Source organism: Ochlerotatus camptorhynchus, unplaced genomic scaffold (assembly GCF_037179485.1).
Source record: "Ochlerotatus camptorhynchus isolate MF236.1 unplaced genomic scaffold, CSIRO-AGI_Acam_v1.1 ptg000406l, whole genome shotgun sequence".
NCBI lineage: Eukaryota > Metazoa > Arthropoda > Insecta > Diptera > Culicidae > Ochlerotatus > Ochlerotatus camptorhynchus.
Genome location: NW_027040892.1, coordinates 1,159,656 through 1,179,996, shown reverse-complemented (window position 1 = coordinate 1,179,996; position 20,341 = coordinate 1,159,656).

The following is a 20,341-nucleotide window of genomic DNA, read 5'->3' as shown; positions in this document are numbered from 1 at the left end:
GGAAACATGCATTGTTTCCTTAGCTATGAACTTCCAACCCCTGGAGGTGCAGGACAAGAGTGACGTTGGGAGTTGAAGCCCATAAGACATCTAGGGTTAACTTTTTTATTTAAAAGAAGAGATAAGCGGGCGTAGCAAGGCGAGAGCATTATAAGGCCAATTAAGTAACAACCTTGCACAGTGGACCAGGAATGAAATCTAGCAAGAAAAAAATAATAACGCTCTGAGATTGCATCCAATTGAGTTGTCGTTTATAGCAAAGTTTCTTGTCTTAGTTATGACTACAATTATGCATAGAAATAGTTCAAGTTTTGGCCGCAAAGATGGCGCAGCGATCTCAATTTTTTTACTTCACACGGTAGAGGTTTACTGTCTTGGGCAAAGTTGTAGAACGTAAAATTTTATGAAAAGTTTTCTAAGACATAAAATCTGTTAATCCTCAAATAACTGCATTATTAACCGCACTATTATTTCTCAAAACATCTCAGAGGTATATTGAGATATATTTTAGATATTTGGATTTAACATAAGCAGTTAAAAATTGGTAATATTATTATGTTGCATAAGATCAATCGAATGAACTTCGTGGATCCAATCAAAAGCTTTTATCTAGTGCGTAAAACAATTAATCAGCTATTTGCGTTCAATATAAGTTATGAACCTCAGTTATTTTCTGATGGAATATTAATAGACTGCTGTGAATGCTTAAAGTGTAAATACGGGAAATATATTGTTTCTTGCGCATATACATAGAGCGGCCTGTTAATGTTTCACTAATACGTGAGATTTCAGATAAGTCTATATAGAATATTTGTTTTATTGTCTTTGACATTATGGCGATGATACAGATCAGAAAATGTGATCTAAGAATACAAACGATGCACTAACACACTTAATCGGACGCTCCATGTATATGCGTTTGAGTTTGTTGTTATTAGATTAACTGGGTTGGCAAAGAAAACGTGAGCACAGTTTTCTTCATGGTTTATAATTTGTTGCTATTTTTTTTTGTATAGTTGTTATTTTCGGTGGATCGCAATGGCCAAAGGTAAGTTCTTTAAAATACTGCTAAACTTATTCAACTAACATTGAAAATGACAGCCTGCAGCATTGTAATACGAGAGCTTGTGGACTTATTTTTGAAGAAAATTCCAATCGATGAGGTGGCATCGTATGTCAAGAAAAAACATAGCATTGCAGATAATGCAGTGAATGAAAAGTCATTACTTCAGTCACTACGATTTGTGAAAGCAAAATTTGACAAACAATACGCTAAATACAACCGGAAAAAAACTAACTGGCTGGTTTCAACTCTTGAAATTTCCAAAGGAAATAATAAAACTGCAAAACGACCTGTAGGACGACCCCAGAAATCATTTTGTGTTAGTTACAAAAGATCCAAGACTAGTAAATCAAAGTTTTTGCGAGATTCATATACAAAAGACGAATTGATTTCGGCAACAATATCAATGCTAAGATCAGCAGGGAATCGTGATGTAGCCTTGATTATCGAACACCTTTCAACTTTTCCAGAAAAGGAAACGGAGATTAAAAAACTGGTGAAATCAGATTTTAACGACAAAACGAATTGTTTATCATTAGACGAAGCTTTACGGTTTTTGTGTGAAAATGATTTAACAAAACAGCAATACCAAAACATACGAAATATTTCGCTCAATAAAGGATACAGTATTTATCCATCGTATAACGAAGTTCCCGAAAATAAGAACACTTGTTATCCACTTGGTCAGTAGAAATAAGTTTTCATTTATTTAATAGTATAACGGTTTGCACATTTTTAGATATTGCTATTCGATCATGCGCAGAAATTCCACTACAAAATTTAATTGATCACACCATAGAACGTCTATTCATGGCTGTAGATAGATCGATTTACTCATATCTTTCCGAACAGGGGTACTTTTCTGTTATTATGAAATGGGGATGTGTTGGTTAAAGTAACCACTAACAATATAAAATGGCCTTTTTTGAAAAGCTCGACGAAGATGTCACTTCCTATAATGATATTTTCACCCAGAGTCTGGCAATCGACAAATAGTTTGGAACAACAACTGTCCTTCATCCATCAATTTGTGCCGACCCATTAAACTTATTTTTCAAAAAGAAACCAAAGATGTAACTAAAATAATGATACAGATCAAACATTTGAAAATAACCGAATTCACATTCAATGGCATTCCTATACATGCTTCTTCAGAACTGATACTAAGTACAGTTGACGGAAAAGTCATCAGTAATATTACAGTCACTAGTTCGCAGGCATGTAATATTTGCGGAGCATCGGGCAAAGCACTAAGTAACCGTAGCAATGCACCTATTTTTGATGACCCGAAAAAAATTGAAATCATTCCTATTTTGCATGCTCAAATTAGAAGCATGGAATTGTTACTCAATGTAGCTTAAAGGATCCGCTTAAAAAAGTGAATAAGGGAAACCAAATATTGGCAGAACGACAGAAAACAATCCAACAAGAATTCAAAAAGATTTGGCTTAGAATCAGTGAACGCTTACGTATTCCAACTTTGAAATCCAATACATTTAGCTTATTAGGCATTTTTTTATTATTAGGTAATACAAACGATGGCAATACTGCCCGCCGATTTTTTATGGACCCAGCAAAAACGGCCTCTATTACAGGATTGAATGAGAACATAGTTCGTCGTTTTTCAACACCCCTTAGTGCACTGTCATCTAAGTTGGAAATCAACGTAGGAGCATTCAAGGTCTACGCTGAAGAAACTCGAAAGCTGTTCATACAGTACTATCCGTACTACCTCCTTTCACCTTCCGTGCACAGAATCCTTTTACATAGATCAACAATAATAAGCCATTCCGAAATTCCAATCGGAATGGTGTCGGAAGAGGCTCAAGAGCATCGCAATAAAAGCATCCGTAAATTCCGAGAGCATCATTCCAGAAAATTTAGCCGTCATGCTAATATTGAAGATCTGTTCAAAAAGCTTTTACTGACTTCTGATCCTGTAATGACAATAAAAAAAGATTTTTATCAAGTTGATAAGAAAAAATTTCCTTTTGAAGTTCAAAATCTATTGCAAGAATAAATTAAGTACCTACATAATAAAATAGTAAGAGCTGTAATTCTTTAAATGAAATATATTGTTTGATTCAAATCCAAATATCTAAAATATATCTCAATATACCTCTGAGATCTTTGTGGCCAAAACTTGAACTATTTATATGCATAAATTGTAGTCATAACTAAGACAAGGATGCAATCCTAGAGCGTAATTATTTTTTTCCTGCTAGATTTCATTCCTGGCCCACTGTGCATTGGAGTGATTCGAGATAAAAGCTCAACTGCTTTTGCAAGCATCTCAACAAACAATTTTAGCTGCAGATCAGCTTATACAGGCAAAAAAAACTGTATAAAACAATTTTTGACTGTATAAGCTAGTCTGCAGCTAAAGAGACATCGCAGAAGGCTGCGCTTGAAAGCTGTCGATTTTCATTGCTGGTGTCGATTTTTATTGCCTCCCGGGAGCCCAGTTCTCCGAGTTCGGATGCTACACTTTCGGCATGTAGTTCTATTGAGAGATCGGTCCGTTTGGTGAATTAGCCCGGGAACGTGTTGATAATGTGTCCGTCGCGAGTTTTGGTGGTAATTCGTGAGGCCGACGTTGCCGAGAATCAGCAAGTTTTCCGCTTGCAAAAGTGCTCGGCTGCTGGTCTCTCGCCGGTGTCGGAGATTGCGAGCAATATGAAAGATGCCTCGTTGGATACGCCCAAGACTCGACGGGTGGCAGTTGGTGGCCGCGAACTGTTCCTGGGGAAAGCACTACACGCGAACCTCCTCCCAGATGACCATGACAATGTAAGAAAATTTGTGTTCGTTAAAGGAAGTATTACGAAAAAGGTGCATCACGAAATGAGATGCAAAGCTAGGAGAAAATCAAAATTACGGAACCCATGGATTGGAGGATCAAATTAACATGGTGAGACCAGTCCAAATACATTTTACAATTAAAAAAACATAAACCAAATACGTGCCCGGTTTGAAAACAATATTTTCGAACCTGCAAGCGTGTATGTAAGACCAATATCCATTTGACAACGGTGATGCATACATGCGGGGCTTATTGTAAGTGAAAGTAACCTCGGAATGGGCCTGACTCTCCAGACATTCTGAAATGGGTTGCTGGATCTGCAATAGAGCTATCACTTTCTAACTCCCGGACTAAAGCTGTCTACAATGACCATAAATGCGACATTGTAGAGAGAGTTCTTCCATAATAACACTGCCGGCCAGTGGGGGTTAGAGGGAATACACACACACACACACACACACAAGCTAGTCTGCAGCTTGAACTGCTAGTTGGGAATGACTTTAATCACCGATTTTTCACAAATAAAATCTTAATCTCTCAATCCAAACTGAAGGAGAAATCTGGTAGAACTTTGAAAACTTAGCTTAGCTTAACCAAGAAATTATTTGTTCAAAATTTAATCTTGAAAAACAAAAATGAAAGCTTAGAAAAATATGCGAGATATCGACCTAGGAAGACTTTTCAACATAATGAACTAACAAAAGTGTTTATTTTGGATTGATAATTTTTCGAAGATTAGACAAAATAAATTAAAGTTCTAGGCCTTAGAAAATTAGCGCATGGACTTTTCAAGATTCTATCAATTTAAAAAATTTCCCAGGGAATTATTAAACAATTTTGATGAAACTTTCAAGATTCCCTTCCCTACTGATAATTTCTAGGGAATTTTGAAGAGGATTTCTATAGAATTCCAATGCAGTTGCGTTTAAAATTCCATTACTATGTCATTCCGAATAGAATTTCTACGGCTCTGGTGAGAATTCGTGGATGATTCTAAGAAGAGTTCCTATGGAATTGTGAACAGAACTTCAAGGAAAATTTCGAGGTTCTAAGGTGATTCTGAGATGAGTTGGGTTTTGTGAAAAGATTTCTAGGAGAATTGAAGAAAAAAAAACTCCGGAAGGTAATTCAAAAGAAATTCTGAAGATGATTTCACAAGAATTTCAAGGGAATTCTGAAAAGAACTCGAAGGGAAATCCGAAAAGAATTTCATAGGAATTGAATCTTTAATATAGTTTTCAAGGAATCGTGAAGGGGTATACGGAAAATCGGAGGAGAATTCTGAGGAAAATTAAAATGAATTCTGAGAAGAACTCTAAGTAGAGTTTCAAATAAATTGTGAGAAGAATTATGGTGATGGTCCCACCTTTTAACCCTACAAAGGTTTGATGCCTAGACATATCAAGCGTTCAGCAACACTTACAGAATTTAAAAGACACTGCATTTCACACGTTAAAACTGTCTTTTGAACAGTTTTTCCTGTTATTTTTTTATGAATTGACAAATTATGTATCTTGAAGAAGTTATCTCTAACGGATTATTTTATATGGATAGATGTCATAACGATTTTTTTTTAATAATTATTGTAGCACTGCAAAAACTATTTCTGTTCGCCACGATGGTGATGATGGAATTTTAATATTTGATTTAATAGTAGATTAATTAAAAAAAAGATAGTCTACAAAGGTTCTTCTTCTTCTTCTTCTTCTTCTTCTTCTTCTTCTTCGCATTTCAAGCTTATTGCATATCGCATGTTAGCTTATTGCGTGCTCTCAACTTAGTGTTCTAGATGCACTTCCACAGTTATTAATTGAGAGCTTTCGATGCCTGTACCATTTTTGCATTGATATGATTGTGTGGCAAGTCCAATCATGCTTCTATGCCCAGGGAAGTCGAGACATTTTCCAAACCGAAAAATTCCTAGACCGGACCGGGAATCGAACCCAACCACCTCCAGCATGATCTTGCTTTGTAGCTGCGCCTTTACCGACTGAGCTAAGGGAGGCCCCACGCGCGTATTACGGATATAGAGGACTGAATTTAACATTTGCTAAAAAACAAAAAATGCAATTTTGAAGCTTATTTGCAAGATACCTTGAGTTATTAGTAAGTTTTCTGGCAAATGTTGGGGGTTCGTGAGCATTCCTGACATTGCTGAAAATTATGATAGCATCAGATTGCGGGGTTGCTAGTGTAATAGGATGCTTTGTTGATTGTTGCATCGAATCCTTTAAAATACAATGAATTCTGTGAAGCACAAGTGTTCTTATTTCATCCGTGTGTCTAGTATTATATCTATACAAATCACTTCCTCTTTCAATTCGATCACACAAATATCGAGACAGCAAACCGTTAACTACTTTAAAAATGAACACCATAGTCAAACATGCAATCCTTTGCTTCGCCGATAACCATTGTTAAGCGTCCAGCATCAAAGTTGAGGAAGTGAATCTACTGAATCGCAAAATCAAACGCATTATTTTATTCTGCAAGCGCTGTAATTTCGATATTTGTGCTTCATTGGCCAGAAATAAAATGGAAGGGCAAAAGACTAGGTGAGGAGAGATGATTGATTTGTATAGCTGTATTTTACTAACAATAGTTAAATCGTTTTTCAATCGACATTGAATTCCATACTTCTTGGCAATTTTCTTGATGACATTGTCAATGTGAGAGTTTAACTTTAGTTTATCATCAATAATCACGCCAAGATATTCAATCTTCCGAACGTGATCAATAGTTTCATCATCAATTACAACAGAGACGTTATCATTTAGTCGATTCCGCGAAATTACTATGAATTTAGTTTTACTTGTATTCAATTTCAACTGCTTGCACTTCAACCATCTACTTAGAGAACACAAATCTTCATTCCAGTGTGAAACGGCAACTTGTAAATCCTTAGCTGCAATGAATAACACAGTATCATCTGCAAAAAGATTAATGTCGCAATATACATAATAAATAACAGGGGCCCTAATACTCTAACCTGGGGCTCTCGAAGGTTATTCCCCATGGGACTGGAAACAGAATCATCCTGTCACAGATCTAGATAGATTTTCAAAATAAATTAGAAATAAAATAGGTACATAATATATGTTAAGGATGCAAGCAAATTTCAGGTTATTTCGCGGTTGTTTTCAATTCTTGATTAGTTCCCAGTTCTCCCGATTTTCCCAGATTAGTGGCCATTCAGAAAGGCTAGAAGACAATGAACAAAAGGTTTGGATATTCTATAGTAATTTCCATATAAACTACAAATGGTTTGTACCAAGTCAGTTTCTAACCAAATGAGTTCGAATTTTGGGAGGCTAATCAGGACCCGGTTTAAGACTGCTTGAGCACTGTGGATCGAAAATGTCAAATTTAGCTTCAGTCTAATGCCCAGGGAATTCGAGAAATTTTCCAATCCGAAAAATTCCTATACCGAACCTGGAATCGAACTCAGCCACCTCCAGCATGGTCTTGCTTTGTAGCTCTGCCTTTACCGACTGAGGGAGGTCCCAGGCCAGGCTTCTACAAGCAGGTTTTTTTTCTAGAATACATTGTTTTTTATACCTAAAAAATATATATATGAACATTATTGAGGGCAAAAAGTTGCTTTGCCCCTATTTAAAATTATTGCGGAGGCCAAAAGTGCCATGCCAACCCCGATCATTTTGCGTCTATGCTTTCCATCCACTGGTTTTGCCAACGATAAGTTAATGTCATATGGTTTAACTGATAATTTATCAACATCACGTGTCAAGTGATATTTAAGCCCAAACAATGTAACGCTCTATAAATAAGAGTTAATTGAAAGAAAAAAAAATCAATCAAAACAACGTGCAGTCACGGTCGCTCGCCCGTCAAAAACCTAACCGAATGCACTTTGCGAACACGGACAAGCCCAGGGGGAAACGCGGTGCCGTATAGATATCTATCATTCATTTCGGCATTTTTATGCCTGCTCCTTCCTTCACTTCCATCGGTTGATATCAATCTATTGTGTACCTCTCGAATTAAAAAAAAAGCTAGATAAAGAGACACTTCCAAAACCGACATCGGCCGATCAACGAACGAAAAACGACACACACCAAACTCAACTAGCAAACCAAGAAAAGTCACGCGAAAATCGACCAAACGGCAGCAGCCCCTCAGTGACTGTTTTGGTACGCGACGGGCCACACTTGCTTTTTTTTTTCGGTGCGACTACCTTGACAACTGGTTAGTTAGGCAGTTGTTCTAAGCATCACATACTTGCAGTCCGCGAACAGCATCCCCAAGTTCTTTATCGCCCTCGAATTAAGCGATTCATGCGAGCGCGCGCATTCGATGGTCACGCGTAATTATGTGTAGCGCACGTGAGGTGTGGTGCCCATTCGCGGGGCTCTCGCCAAGGTTTTCCGAATGTGTGGGGTGTGCCCCTCTGGACCGTAATATGTCTCTAACCTAGCGGATTCGGTTGATTGCGCTTAGCTCCCCTCGCTTGGTCGGTTGTTGGTGGACCATTCTGCCCGCTGATATGGATGGAGGTTAATGGGTAGTTAAACTAAAGAGTGCGCTAGCTTTATGCTAAATAGAACCGTCATCATCGGTTTTGGGTGGACAATATCAGTAATGTGTGTGCTCACTGTAGATAGTATGGGTCTTGTTTCACTTTTCGTGGCGAGTTACGGACAATAAGTATCCACTTTAGTGAAAAAAAGAAGTAGTTTTGCGCATAATACGAAGGCAACGCGTGGCGAAGCAATGGTGATGCTGATGTTCAGAGTAGGGTGAATGTTGTTTTGTCATTTTGGTTTATGTGAAAAATAGCCTCTGTGCAACTGTATGGCTAAAATGCAACAACGAGCAGCGCTCATGTTAAGATTCAGTTGAAGCTTGTTTTGCAGTGTTTTTCACTTGTATCAAGTGACAAAAACAAGAGTGTGAAACAACCATCTATCTAATGTGCGAATCAACCAATCCAGTTGATTGGAATGGACGATATGTGCAGTGGTGTGTTGCAGAGAATGGTGCGGTGTGCTCGGTCGCAGTGTGTTTCCTAACATAACGAATGGTTTTGACATTAGATAGGCTTGGAGCTGAGGTGTGCGTTGAATTGGTAGACTAGTTAGGTGACTGAAGATTCGATCTGAAGTGGAGTGTCGTCGATGGGAGCGATTGTGAAAAACGAAAAATCGAAATGTTGCGGGGATCACAAGCATCTATTGGATTTTGCAAACTCATTGAGTGAGTGGTCCAAAACCATCACACATTGGTTAAGATGATATGAGACTGTCTTAAGGGAGCATCCATGAAGAATGTCAGGTGAAATTATGGAAAATTTAACTACGTCCTTCGCTCTGCGTCGCGTTTTACCTATGCTACAAAATTCATGTTTTGCGCGGGCCTGTCATAATGGTTACTCCATAAATAATCAGCTTCGTAGAATAATCCAGGCTGCACCAAATTTTTCGACGTCCATCAATATTATTATGCGCTCATACAAGCAAAATGTCGCTGTAAATAAACAGCATTTTCGGTCTGTCTTCATCCAGAATCAATCTTCGCCCATAAATGAGGAATGGAACTCTAACAAATTCAATAACAAACGTTTGAAAAAAAACTTCTTCAAATGTGCTATGAAAAATGTTCTGCTTCATAAAATATAAACTGTTGTGCGCTCACCAGATACAAACAATTTTATTTTATTTGGGCTGCCTCATGCACTCCTTTGTAAACAACTAAAATATTTTAATCGGTGCATTGGAAGATGAAAAAATATTGCTCTGCCACTAGTGATAAAAAAGTTTGGATACAGTCCACCTGCATTGAAAAAGTTTTTGCTTCCATCAAGATGGTATAAAAAATCAACTAAGCCAATAGAAGTCCAGGGAAGTTTAAAGATCTTTAAACAAAATTCTAAATTATCGCAAAAGTTCCAAGAAATTCACGGAAGTCCAGAGAACTTCAGGGATCCTTATTACAATTCCACTAATTTCAGGGCATCAAAACATTCAGAACATCATCAGGAGAATTGTGAATACTTATGTGAGGTTCCAAAAACGTCATGGACTTTTGTAGAGCTTCAAAACAGTCCTATTAACTTTACGAAAATTGTAGGAACCTAATAGAAGTTACCAGGATTGAAAGTAAAATCCGAGAATTTCAGAGAAGTTTCATCAACATGCTACTGAAAGATTGGGGAACTTCTGATATACTTCAGGAACTTCACAGAAGTTTCGAAAAATTCAAGGCGGTTTCATAAACTTCACGGAAATTGCAGAAGCTTTCATGAAGTTCTGTGAATTTCAGGATATTTGGAGAAGTTTAAGGAACTCCAGACAACTTCACAGAAGTGCTGAGAGCTTGAGGTAAATTGTGCGATTATATTTTTTATGCATTATCACCGGAAATCTTGAGGGCAGTTCCGATAACTTCAGGGATATTTTGATATTTTAGGAAATATCGACACTTTTGGGTGGTTTGAAGACCGGTAAAGGTGAGTTGATATAGTAATGATCCGAGTTTGTCAGCCACTCCGCACATCAGACTTTTATCTCTCAAAAATTTCACATGACCGTAATTCAAAATATATCTTATCCATCATCAAGATGGATGTTTAAGGTATCGTTTGGGTTTTGTAGAACATTAGGGGGCTGACAAAGTCGGGTCATTACTGTAGTTTTAGAAAACTTCATAAATATATTAAAAATTTAACAGAACACCCCCTCCATGGAAGCCGCACTCCTATCACGACATATGAACCACCTCAATCAAATTACTTAAACTTTTCCAGCAACCAGGAACACGATTGGCATTTCGATCAGGATAAAAACGCACGAGAAGCACACCAAACACTGAATTACGATAATCGAAAACAGACTCATTAATATGTTGAGGTACCGTGCCAGCTTTCAGTACAGCAATTAATGCCATATTTTACGCTTCAATCTAATACTATGTGTACCACACTCTGTATTATGGGGGATCCTCCTCTGGAGTTCCCACCCCTACCACACTGATTTTTTTCGGAAGAACCCCATCCCAACTCTGTGCTGTGGGGTCTCCGTTAGAGAACCATATTAAATTTAAAAGAGACGAACCAGCCAAAGGCTAAAAATCTCTGTTATAAAGAGAGAAAAATAAATAGAACACCAGGAAACTAAAGCGAAGTTTTAATATGTTTAAAACAGTTTCATTAATTTCTGGGCAATTGCGAGAACTCCTGGAAAGCTCCAACACTATTAACTTCATATAAATCGCAAGAAGTTTAAAGTAGTTCCGAGAACCTCAATAAATTTTCGAAAACATCAGCAAAGTTCCAAGAGCATCTGGAAATTAACGGAACTTCAAGATAATTCGGGAACAGTGCGAGAATGGTTCCGTGAATTTCAGGGCAGCTGCATTAAAGGGTGTCCACGATGAAATTGCCACACACAAAATTGATTCGCAAAATTCGAGTTTTCATCCGATTGCCATCCATTTTTCAGGGATTGAGAAATAACTATTAAACTTCATTTTACCATTTTACTCGTATTTTATTTACAGTCCATACGCAAATGCCCGCACCTTGGCCTTAACCCCGGCCATAAGATTCTGCACAACCTGTGAATCAACCGTTTTTTGCATGTAAACCCATACTTTCTTCAGTTCCTCGGCTGTCTTCACTACCTTAGGTCGTTTAAGAAGGTGCTGCTTCATAATCGCCCAGTACTTCTCGATGGGGCGGAGCTCCGGAGTGTTGGGAGGGTTGAACATTTTCGGCACGAAATTGACCTTATTGTCCGCATACCACTTCAGCACGTCCTTGGAGTAGTGGCATGAGGCCAAATCCGGCCAGAAGATTGTTGGGACGTTGTGGGCCTTCAGGAGAGGAAGCAGCCGCTTCTGGAGGCACTCTTTTATGTACACCTGTCCGTTCATCGTGTCCTGGGTCACGAAAGGTGCACTCCGCTTCCCGCACGTGCAGATGGCTTGCCATACCAGGAATTTCTTCGCAAATTTGGACATCTTCTGAGTGCGGACATGCTCCGGAACGCTGAACTTATCCTTGGCCGTGAAAAACAGGTTGCCGGGGATCTGTTTGAAGTCGGCCTTCACATATGTTTCGTTGTCCATGATGCAGCATTCAACTTTCGTCAGCATGTTGAGGTACAACTTCCTGGCACGGGTTTTGGCGGACTTGTTCTGCTTCTCGTCGCGATTAGGGGCCTTTTGTACCTTGAACGTTCGAAGTTCAGCCTTAGTTTTGGCCAGTCTTGTAAGCGGTCACGGTAGTCGACACATTTTCTGTGATAATTGACTGCCCATGCCTCCGACACTTGCAAAACAAGCTATCATAGTACACTACCAAACTAAAATGTCGTATGACAGGCTCTGTCATACGACACTGTCGCCGAAGACCGTCACGAATGTATGTATTTTAGTTTTTCTCATAATAAGAGCTGCTGATGGTGTGCTTGTGTGAATTCTGAAAATAGCAAGCCATGATGTCCTAGTAATACTATTTCTGATCAGAAATGGTTTGATTTACACCAAATTGAGGAATTACAACGAAATCGCACATGTCATATGATAGCTATTTTGATAATTTTCTTTTAGCTCGAATGTTATTCTACCGCTCGTGTTGTGTGAGAGAGACGACGGTAGAGCATGATTGTTCGAATACAAACAGACTGTCGCGCACGACAACGAAGCGAGTGTAGTAAAAAACGTCAACTGTTTCAACCCCTGGTTTTGGCCTTCTGGACAAAACTTCGGCTTAGGTGCAGCTTCTTAGCCACATCCCTAACGGAGGCGTTCGGATTTCGGTTGAAGGCCCCAACTACGCGGTTGTGATTTTTGGTGTTGTACGGAATACTTTTTCCTTCACTTCTGGGCTTCCGATCGGTGGTCAACCGTTCCTCGAACCGCTTAATCACTCGCGACACCGTGGAATTCGCGATTCCCAACGTTTTAGCGATGGAACGATGCGAGAGATCCTTGTTCTCGTGATGAATGCGCAAGATTTTATCACGCACGAGCTGTTCTTTCGACTCCATTTCCGCGAGTTTTGATCACAGGACTTTAAAACTTGCAGGATGTAAATAATGCACTATGAACTAAATCCACCCAAATTTTCATTAAATTCTACCCAACGGTTAAAAAGTTAGAGCAATTTCATAGTGTGGCAATTTCATCGTGGACACCCTTTAGTTTCAGACAACTGCAAAAACTTTAAAGAAGTTCCGAGACCTTCAGGGTTCATCAAACAACTCCTGAGAATAATATAGAGAAAGGGAAGGATTAGTAATTTTCATTCAATTTCACAACCTTATATGTTTATCCTTGACAGATACGTGTATTTTGTCTACAATGTGCAGACTTCTTCAGTGACTGCTTGAAAGCAAATAGGGCAGTGGAGTTAAATGGAAATGACTAATCCTTCTCCCTTTCTTTATACTAAAACGCCCACATATATCAAAACTGCTAAGAAGTTTAGTATTTTTTTAGGTAGCTTAGTAGAAGTATTAACATTAGAGAAGTTTAGAGTTCTTTGGAGGAAGATCAGATAACTTGAAACGGAGATGAACTCTAGACCAACAATTGAAATAGGCGGAACAACCAAACGTTAACAATGGCTTCAAACGCAGATTCCTCGAGAATCAAACCACTCCCACGCAAACTAACCATGCCATTCAATAAAAGAAGTTTGCTCTATCAGATGGTGATGTTAGATTGCTTCGTTGTGTTTTGATAATCGATGAATTTGCGTTTAAAGCCATTGTTTACGTTTGGTTGTTGCGCCAATTTCAATTGTTGGTCTAGAACTAGTCAAAGACTAAAAATCTCCTTAATAAAGAATAAAAAAAAAGATAACATTCAAGCAGTTACAATAATCAGTGTTCTCTAAGCGGTCGAGACGGGTAGACATACCTCTCGATGTGTATCACGCGATCGTCTGTATACTCGGCAGCCACCATTGTTCTTCATCTGCAGTTCTTTCGCTCGGTAGGTCGTTGACCTTGAAAAGCAACCGTTTCGTTATGAGTGTGTGAGTGAAGACTACGATTTGCGTCCATGTTGGCAGTGGATGCACTATGAAACCACTGGAAGCGAATCCCGTTCTAATGGAGAAGCTTTTTGAATAGCTGAAGATAAAATGTTTTTTGTATTGTACCTCATGATTATAGTTTTAAGATGTATTGTATGGTGAACAAGAAATCTCGGCACTGTAAAGTTTATTCGATTGTGCCTAGTAAAATATGGTAATCAGTATCAGTTACAATAATTTCAAGGCGTTACAAGAACTTGCAAGTATCACCTCAGCAGGCCTGGGTTCAATCCCAGTCGGCACCGTCGGGATGTTCGGAAGGGAACAAAGCCGTTGGTCCCCGGTTCATGAGTTGATGTGTCGATAGGTAGGGTCCAGATGTGGGAGCTGCCTCCCTGGCGTGTCGGTAGCATTGGTGCTCAGCACGGAAAACAAGATCGACGGAAAACAAATCAAGGAAAAAAAGAGGAACTTGCAAGTAGTTCCAAGGAACTATTGAAAATCCTGATAATTTCAGAGATGTTCAGAAAATTGTAAAATTGTATGATCTTCAGGAAAGGTCCATAAATTTCAGGATGATTATCGGAACATTAGAAAAGTTCTAAAAACTTCAGGGCAGTCCAGAGAAGGTCAAGGAAATTTTTAGATATTGAAGAAAGAGAAGAGGAAAGTCCAGATCCTTAAAAAAGTTACAATAACTTCAGGGAAGCTCCGATTTGTTTTAGGAAAGCCTATGCTTTCAGGGCAATTCTATTAATTTCAATTACATTTCTAGAACTTCAGTGACAATCTTAGAACTGCATAAGTTATTTGGAATAATAATTTCAAAAAAAAATTATCTTCTAGAAGTACTGATAATTTCAGTCCAAATAACTCCAAAGACGTTTCGAAAACGTTAAAAAATAGGGAACGTCACAGAAGTTCCGAGAATTCCGGTAAAGTTACGGGAACTACAGAAAAGTTCCGTAAATTCCAGAAAAATAACGGGAACGTGAGAGAATATTAATTTTTTTATGTATATAATGTGTTTATTTTTCCAGGCTCATTTTCCGCAGCATTGTGGAGCCGATATTCATCGTTTGGATTACAAAATTACTTAAAACTAACGTTAGTAACGCAGGGGCCGATTACTCGCGGCTATCTCGAGGTTAGGGGCAACAAATTGCAACATACGGATGGCAGGGTAGGGATTGAGAACACAAGGTTTTTTCGAGCAATGTACTCTTGATCTCGAACTAAGCGACATACTGGAGGAAAAGACGAACATGGGAGTACACCGATGGGAAGCTAACAACTTGGGAAAACACAAGATGACACTAACTACTAAATCCTCAAATCGATCGGTTTCAAAAACACATACATTAAATTCGTGTATTCGAAATCTCTGCTAGCCCTGACATCTCTAACGGGTATCGCGGGTTGTTTTCCTCGGGCCCTGAGGGATCTGGATAACTCAGATCTGGCAACACGGTGTAGGGTACATGACCAAACAATATGCTCGATATCATGATAACCACTGCCACACGTACATAAATTGCTGCCTGAGAGCCCAATTCGATAGAAGTGCAAGTCTAACCAACAGTGATTGGACATAAGCCTTGACATAACGCGTATAAAGTCACGACTCATGCTCAACCCTTTTAACCATGGTTTGTTCGATACCTGTGGGAGAATAGAATGTAGCCATCTTCCCAAATTCCATTTTTGTTGCCATTTGATGAGGACTTGCTTTAAAAGCGAAGAGAGAATATTCATGAATATTAGGAAAATCACGGCATCTTAAGAGAAGTTTCGAGAACATCTAGTAAATTTTGGGAACTTCAAAAAAATCCAAGGAAGTTCAAAAAGGTTTGGAGATTCTCAACTTCAACACAGTTCCATTATCCTCTGGAAATTGTGGGAACTTTTAAGAAGTTCTGTGGAATTGAGAGAAGTCCAGAAAACTTCTAAAAGTCCGAATTTATGGAAAGTCCACTTCAGGGAAGTTGAAAGAATTCCCTGAAAATCCAGAGAGCATCGAAAAGTCGATAGAAATTCACAAAAGCTTAAAAATGTTTACAGAAGTCCGGGGAAATTCGGAGAATTCTGGAAGATTTGGAGGAGAAGAGATGAGAAGAGATGGAAGAAGTCTAGAGAAGTTTGGTTAACTTTAGGAAAAGGCTCATCATTTTGCATGTGATTTGATGTGTCACATAAGGGTTTTGGTTTAAGAAGAATCTAGCCACGTAAAACAACAACATCAGGATACAACAGTGGTTGAGGATTTGGCTTATCAAGGTAAGAATCTGGGTTCAAATCGAGTTTTTTAAGGCTTAAAAATCGATAGCTAACTAAACGAATTGATTGGATGATTGACTCTCTTCCCTGTAAGTATTCTTAAGTTTTATGGTTAGTTGATTACAAACAAATCAAGACCAACAATTGAAATGGCCTTAACTCCATTTTGTAAACAAACCTTGTATGGCCATTTTCTCGCAAACCGAAGTCAGGTAGGGGAAACTCTCTTCTACCCGATTGTGGTTAAGGTTTGCGAATGAAGGTTTCGGTTCGCTAGAAAATGGCCTTACAAGGTTTGTTTACAAAATGGAGTTAAGGCCATTTCAATTGTTGGTCTTGAAATGTATGGCTCAGTGTCTATTAAAGGGAACTAAATTGTGCTTACATGTAATACGTTTCTATATAACAATTATGGACTCTTGTGAAGGGCATCTTAAATGATAAATATTGATAATTTTAATTTTTATAAATTCGCATTAAGTAGAGAACGGCTGTACATAGGAAAAAAAAGTTGATATGTGCAAATTTATCAAAAATAATGCGTAGATTCCAAATAAATTATTATTTTACTAAATATTTCATTAAATTGTAAAAATAAACAAAATTTTTAAAAATTATAGATTTTTTTTTGGAGCAAGTTACCAGCTCACACGCTTCAAAAAATTTTAGGACATTATATCAGCTTTCTTTACAAAAAAATATAAAAATCGAAGGGTGTTTGGAGCAAATTAAGGTTTTATGTTTTTTACAATGAATTTAAGTAGTTTTTTCTTTCTGAATATTTTTTTTTTCTCAGAGTACTTTTAATTACCAACATGATTTTCTTAGGTGTAATTTTGATTAGATCAATCATTTTCATGTTATAATTTTTTGAAAAATATAGATGGATGGATTTTTCAATATGCCCTTTTCAAAAGTTACTCTTGAGAAAAAAGTAGAAGGGTCTGTGCCTAGGGGCACGAACGGAAGCTTGACGTAGGACCGCTAGTGAACGGAATAAATGTGGAGAGCATTTAGTTCTTTTAATTGATCAATTATCTATTATCTCAACTCTTTCCGTTTTTGAATTGTAGGCGTACCAAATTTGTAGTAATTTTTTTTTCAAAGAGAAAGTTGATTAAGAGAATCAATCAAAATCACTTGCACCCCTGCTTCCAAGTTTGGTTACAAGATTACAACTCTGGAGAGAATTTTGTGTGGTCGTTGGGGCCTTGTAATTCTGAATGTGGACAAACAAGCACAGATAAATTCTATTCCAACTCTTTACTGATGTAAGCTTGATGGCCCTGAAAAGGGCCGTTTTATTGAAGAGGACATCCATGGCCACTTACGCTTGGCGTGTTTAGTGTAGGTGACAGCATCACGGACCTCATTTTCCAGGAACACCTTCAGCACACCTCGTAGATCAGACCGGAGATACGTTTGACACCACCTCGGCGAGCCAGACGACCGATGGCGGTTATCTCGAAGAACTTTGCGATGACGCTTGGCACCTCCTTTACCACGAGCAGTCAATTGTTGCTTGTTGGGTTATAGAAGAGTGTACTAGCCACCACCTTCCTACTGCTGCTATTGCTGTTCACCACGCCGTCCGAAGCGAAAATGAGCTAATGCCATACAGCAGCGCTCTTTTATATCTTCTCAGGTTAAAGCAGAATGATATGCAACCAAGTGGTATAAAAGCTACAAAGACTCCTCCCATTATGAGTAGTTTGCTATCAAGTAGCGACACTGGCTCTTTTAATTTTGCGTACACGGCGAATGAGAATGACCCAAATTTGAGTTTAGTTCACTCATAACCGCCAAAACTGCAGGAAGTTAGCGATGAGTAAACTTGTCTCGTGGTTTCCTGTGGAAAACCTAAAAAATCTGTCAGAAAATGAGGAAATTGACGAAAATTTTATTCAGTCTCGGAGTGGTACCAATAGACTGAGTGAATCCAATCTTTACTTACAGACGACGAATGGTGGTTATCTCGGAGAATTTGCGTTTGATTCTGAATATGGCGATGAGTGTGCAAAATATTACGCAATTCCAAACTCCGTATTAGCACTCGCCCGAGGATCGGAGGCGAATGCCACTCCAACTTGTTTCATCTACTTACTTCTCTCTGACGACTGTACTGGGGAAGCAGCATATGCATGTAGGTAATTGGTGGATTTGTTAGTTAATTCGACGCTTTTGAACAATGCTGGACATTTACCAGTTTTTCAATAGTTTCTTGTTGAAAATCAACATTCGGAAGCATTTTTATCGATGCGTAGCCGTATTTCTGATCGATTGGTGATAACATTATTGAAATTGGACCAGGGGCAGCTGAGTTAATAACGTTCAAAATCTTTCTTAATTTGTTACATGTTCCTTTTTCGGTTTTCACAAAGTGTACCCCCATATAGAAATCAAAGACGTAGTCCTACGTCAAAAATTATTTATATTAAAAATGCAACCATTGGTAGCAGTGATCGTATGAGCAATGTTTCATTCAAATCGGAAGGGGTCGACTGGAAATGCTCTATAGTCATTACCATTGACAGTTTTGAAGATTAAACAAATTTTGGTAGGGTGAGTGTTCCAGCTTTGACACTAGTGCTTCAGTTTTTGGCCATAGGGCCTAAATCACATTAGAAATAGTTTTTCGTGGTTTTGGTGGTCGTTGGTGAGTCGGAGTCGGTACTTTTTCTTCAACTCCGACTCCTTAACTGCGTCCGACTCCGAATCCGGCTCCACGACTCCAACTGCCACTCCACAGTCCTGTTTCTTACGACTTGCTCCGGCCGAAGTTTCTTCTGACCTCCATCAGAAGGTTCTTGCAACTTCTCCTTGAAGTTTATTCTGGTCTTCCCAGAAACGTGATGATGAAAGTTCAATTTTAATCATGAATCACGAATTATACGATTTTCCACTTAATTTCATGACGTTATAGTGCGGCCAAAAAATTGTACCTCTAATCTTAGTGTGCGCTATTTGGCACTAGCTTCGAGTGCGATGATTTTGACAGTGTTGGTTTGTTATTTTCACCACTTCCGTTTCTTCAAAGTGAACAAGAAATTTTTTAAGCAAGCTCCCATGAGAACAAAACCGTTTGGGAAGACGTTCGGGTCTTGCAGGGTCCCCAGGTCCGTTAAAGCGAGATTGTGTTCAGGAAATTGTAATCACATGTATGCTGAGATGTAGCAAAAGAGTGATTATAGTTTCGCACCCGAAATCTTAACAGATTATGAGATTCGTGTCATCGAAAATTCGAAGTGGGAAGGCAAAATAATTAAAATAGAAGCTATTTTCGGATTCTATCAACTTCCACCTTAAGATTATAGACGAATTAAATTCTATTCGTCGATAATTCTATAACTCTATGGTCCTTTCAATATTGCTAAAATAAAATATGAAATCGACATTTGAAAAAAAAAACGTTTGGCATGGAAACCTAGTTATTATTTGAGTTATGTCGCTTGGTATATTGTAGTCTATATGTAATTTACTAAATGGAATCATTAATCTTAACTATGCTGTATTTATGTCGTAAAAATAAAAGTTTCTTAATTTAAATTAATCTATTATCAGGGTGCGGTATGCACATTCTTGATTCTCTGGTGGATTTTTAAAAGACATTCAACAAATGATAGTACATTTCGTATATTGTCACATATAAAATTAAAAAAAAACATAGATAGAGATAAGCCACAAATGAATGAAACCTCGCCGGCCTGAACCACCCGTACTTCACAATCATCACGTGCCAATTGACATGGGACTTGCAAGTCAAATGCGTAGATATGGTTCTCACTCGACAACACACTCGACTGACGCCCGCTGGGTAGACACCAACAACGTCCTTCTAATCGTACCAAAGCCATTTTAGTGCAAATGCGAACAATTGCACTGCCCACCTCTGCTTCGCTAAAGCCAATATAAATTGAGTTGGTAGAACAGAGCAGATTATGCTTTTTATTTCACAAATCTACTGTATCCAACAGCATCGACTGCAAACCGCTTTCCCATGCTTTCAATTTTCGCCTTTTCCAAACGCACATAAAATCAATTTTCTCCCGAAACCCCAAATTCCCGGACGACCCCTTTTTTGCTCCAATGCCTCACACGCTTATTCCATCATCCAGATCGAAACGGAGTCACGGCTTCTTTTGGAGCGGCGCACACCTCACAGAGCCAAGAGAGAATCCCGCATCTCTCACAGTTCCGA